This window comes from Piliocolobus tephrosceles, chromosome 15 (genome assembly GCF_002776525.5).
Source record: "Piliocolobus tephrosceles isolate RC106 chromosome 15, ASM277652v3, whole genome shotgun sequence".
Classification (NCBI taxonomy): domain Eukaryota; kingdom Metazoa; phylum Chordata; class Mammalia; order Primates; family Cercopithecidae; genus Piliocolobus; species Piliocolobus tephrosceles.
This window is the reverse complement of record NC_045448.1, coordinates 53,819,609-53,824,191: the sequence shown is the minus strand read 5'-3', so window position 1 is coordinate 53,824,191 and position 4,583 is coordinate 53,819,609. Positions and strand designations below refer to the sequence as shown.

Here is a 4,583-nt window from a genome sequence, read left to right as displayed (position 1 = left end):
ATTTTCTATTGTACGTGATTTTAAAATATATTGTGATAAACCTCATTTGTTCTCTTATTCAATGGTTAAAGGAACATGTAAGGGAGTTGGTGAAATATATTTAGTTGATAGAATTTTAGAGATGATTTTAAATTCCATATAACCATCTTAAGATTCATGTGAGAAATTAGGACCAAAACTATTAGCTCTGTTTAGATCAAGATGTAATAAAGAAACTTGTCCAATTAGGAACTAGTTCTGTTTATCTCTGCTTTTCAAATTGGGTTCTACAAATATGAATGTTCCTGAGCACCTTCAGAAGGGACATGTTGTGTTTGTTCTGTTCATCACCAGTGAGAAGTAACTTGACATTTTCATTGCTAATAACTTCCTTGCAAAGTATATTGACACTTCAGTCATTTTTGAACCAAATCAACAAATAATGAGGGACTGTTCTGTGAAATCCACCCACGCAGTTCTTGCTTGCAAATGATGCAGGCTGTTGAGATGCCAAGATGCAGATGACATGTGGATAGTGGAATAATAACAGACTACCTAAATAAATGTTCAAAACATCAACAGGAATATATTCCTCAGACCAAGCTCTTCAAATATCTCTTGAAGGTGTGTAAATAGCTACAAAACAAACTTGGTGTACATTAATTACTACAGGAGGTGAGACGACTAGAAGAACATGCATAAAATGGATCTCAGAAATGAATCTCCCAAGCCTGCTTTGTCTTTCCCTGCAACTCATTTGCTTAGTGCTTCGTGCATACATCCATGAGTTATTCTCCCCATGTATATGTCCCTTCTTGCTTTCCCACTTTTTGTGACTACCCTTCATTGCAGATAAAAGGATCCACTCTTAATTCCTTCTATTCACCGTCATACATAATACTCCTGCCTCCACACAAGCCCTCCTCTCTGCTGGAAGGTCTTTATCTCCATTGTGATTCTCCTTTGTTCCTTCTACCTTGGTAACTTTTCTTAGTTAAAACTCATTTTAGAAGGTTTAAAACCTCTTTCAGAAGGTCTACCTGGAGCTCCTTGTCTCCCTTGAGTTTCCCCCATTATTCATTGTAGAGCAGGGAGGGCGTGGGGGTGGCCTGAGTTCAAATATTTGCTCTGCTGGGTTGTGTGTAACAAATTTCTTAACATCTCAGAAACAGTTACCTCATCTTTAAAGCAAGGCTATCTATGACTGATTTTTAATATTATGAGAATTGTGGATGTATGCTACAGGCATATATATTAAAGACGGCGTGAACTTTTTCTTTTCCCACTGAAGTATATTCATGCCTACACTTGTATCCAGCACACAGTAGATTATTTTCTAGTGCCTCCAAGGTTTTAAAATATTTTGACGGGAGTTCATAATTGGTAGCAGGAGTAACATTCTGATACGAGCTACTCTGCTGTTAGCAGTGGAACTCTAATGGTCTAGGGAAAGGCTCCTGTGTGGTTGAACCTGCCCAGTTGTGGGTACGGCCTTGTACTGGCAGCCCAACCCTGACCTACAGTAAATTATCAGGAGAAGTCTTTCCTGGGATTTGAATTTGCAGTAACAGGTGTGAACATTCTAGTGGCAGTTTGATCATGTATGATACTATAAATAGGACCCCCTCGCAAAAAAGTGGAAATCTCTAGAACAGATTGATTTTTTTTTTTGCTTTTTATTTTAAACATTTTTAAATTAAAAAATTAAATTTACATATAATATGATGGGCCTTTTTTGGTGTACAGTTCTTTCACATTCATAGTCTCTTGTTCAATAATTATTTGGTGAGTGAATGAGGCAGCCAATATAGTACTTGGCACAAAGTTGGCTTTCAGTGTATACTTGTATATATGTAGGCGTACATACACTTACTGTGGCTACAGCTAGCACTCTGCATAGTTTTTGGGTAGCACGTATCTCACTAAATCAGTGCCATCATTAGACTTGACTTAACAGAGCCATGTCCTGGGTCCTGTGCTTTAGGCTGTTCATTGTGTGGTCCACTGATAGACATCTTGTGGGAACTGTTACAAATGAAAATTCTTGGGCTGCACCCCAGACCCACCGAAGCCTCACCTCTGGGGGTGGAGTTCAGGAATCCATGTTCTAATGCAGTCTCTAGGTGGTGCTCATGCAGGTGTTTGCCAAGCACTGCCTTAGAGGGCCCTGCCCTGTTCTTTTTGTAATGTCCCTCTTGATGGGTGCCCCAATCATTGAACACACTTCAAACCCAGACTCCAAAACCCTCTGCCCTGAGTCTATTTCCAGAACTTTTGTAGGTCTTTTTATTTGATCCATCAAGGGACAGCTATTTGCAGGGGCTGTGGATAGAGCCTGGACATGTGAAGGTGTCCACATGTGTGTGCCAGACCCCTTGCCAGGCAGCCTGGAGCTGGGGGAAGGAAGAGAATGGCAGTAAGCCACAGGACGCATTTTTTTTTTTTTTTTTTTTTTCCTGTTCTGCTAGTTCTAAATTGGAATCTGCCTTCCGGGTAATTTTGAAGTTACATTTATTAAGATTGTAGGAAAGAACATATTTTATTTAACTGCTTGCTAGCTTGAATTATATAATTTAGACATTCTAATATATAATATGCAGGCCCCTATTTTTACCCTCAGCCTGAGGCCTGCAAATGTTAAGGTTGAACTTCTCCTGAATTCTTAAAGTTTCCTTTCTGTGTTCTCCACTGGGTTGGGAACTCCTTGGTGGCAATGACTGGGGCTTCTTTGACCCTGCAACTCTATTGTCTTGCGCAATGCCTGGTGTAAGTGACTTAGTAAATGTGTGCTGATAGGTGAATAAATGAATGAATTCCTTTATGAAGGTTGGGGCTGTTAGGGAAAACTTTGTGGGGGAGATGCTGAGCCAACATGGTTGTTCCTGGGTAGGGTTGGTGAGACTATGGCAGACAGATGAAGTGTCCTTGTGCAGGCACCACTTTCTACTGTTGGCACATAAATTGTTGGAATGAGGGAAAATTAAGGGACTATAACATGGACATGATATCGTCTGGTGGAACTGATTCCTCAGACCAAGCAAAACCAAATGAGTTTTACAGTCTATGCAAGTTGAGTGTTATGAACTGAATATTTGTGTTACCCCCAAATTCATGTGTTGAAGCCCTAACACCCAGGGTGACTGTATTTGGAGATGGGACCTCTAAGGAAGTTAATTAATGTTAACTGAGATTATAAGGGTGGAGACCCCAGAGACCTCTATCTCATCTCTCTGTCTTTTTCAATCTCTCTCATTCTCTGTGTGCACACACCAAGGAAGGGCCATGTGAGAACATAGTGAACAGGCAACCGTCTGCAAGCTAGCAAGAGCGCCCTCACCAGAAAGTGAACCTTGCTGTAAGCTTGATCTTAGACTTTCCAGCCTCCAGAATGGTGAGAAAATAAATTTCTATTGTTTAAGACACCCAGACTAGTATTTTGTTATGGCAGCCTGAGCTGACTAATATAGCGGGAAAAAGAACCAAATGCCACAGATTAATTAGATGTAATGAAAACAACTGTCAAGCTAGTCCTAAACCTTGGCTTACTACAATTAAGTGTTCGATACAAACTAATTAAATTAGCAGCTCCCAGGTGTTGGTTTTATAGACAGTATAAATTATACATTGAGGCAGGAAGCTCTGTTCATACCGAGGACTTATTTTGGTGGTTCTTGTTTTATGTGTGGCATTTGTTTCTGGTTTTATTATAATGACTTATGTCAGGTATATCATAAAGTAGCATAATTGAATAATTGCATGTTGACTATTTAGATAACTTTATATATATATATTTTTCCATCTCTTTGAAATTCTTCTTTTACCAAGGCTGGATCCCATAGACATTCTCAAATCTTGCTGGCTCAGAATCAGGAAAAGCTGAAAACAAAGGCTTTATAAGATGTATTATTAATGCTTGCTGCTGTGAAATGTTGATAATAAATAAGAGCTGATTGTATCCACTGCAATTTCTCACTCAATTTTGATGGCTGGGGAAGAGCATAGATTTCCAAGCAGAGTGAAAACAGGTTGTCTTGTTTCTGCTCTCTTTATTAATGCAGGGTCGCAGCTGCATTGTCTCTTGCTAGCGATGGCTTAATGCACTTGTTTGGACTGCTATTCAGTTGTCATTTTCAAGGGGACATCTGGCATTTGGACTGTTTTTGAGAGGCCATTGGTTTTTTTCCCATCTAAACATTTCACCTGATTCTCTTAATAAACTTGATGGTTTGTAATATTCAGCCAACTAACGATATTCATTAACAATCTGCTTTATTTGCCAGACAATGGGCCAAACTCGGAGGAAGTTGTGAAGCAGAATGAAGCCTGTCCTGGTTCACAGAGAACCTAGGGTGTGATTGAGAAGTTAAGACACATGCAAAATCACAGTGAATCACATGATAGTTGGATGTGCCAAGTACTAATTGTACTGTGCAAAGTAGGCCATCATTTCAGGATGGAGTCACTTCCAGGGGAAGAGATACAGAGTGGTCCAGGAGAAGTGTCCAGCACCAGCCCAACATTTCCTTGAACAGAGTTTTTCAAATTGTATTGACCCTGCCTGATTTCTTCTTCTTCTTCTCCTTCTCCTTTCTCCCTTCTCCCTT

The 4,583-nt window shown here is 39.8% G+C and overlaps 1 non-coding gene across 1 annotated transcript; it reads left to right on the top strand.

Annotated features, from left to right (window-relative positions):
* The first annotated feature begins 1,417 nt into the window (after positions 1 to 1,417).
* On the top strand, positions 1,418 to 1,600 carry LOC111524902. The gene has a single exon (XR_002725902.1).
* Positions 1,601 to 4,583: the final 2,983 nt, after the last annotated feature.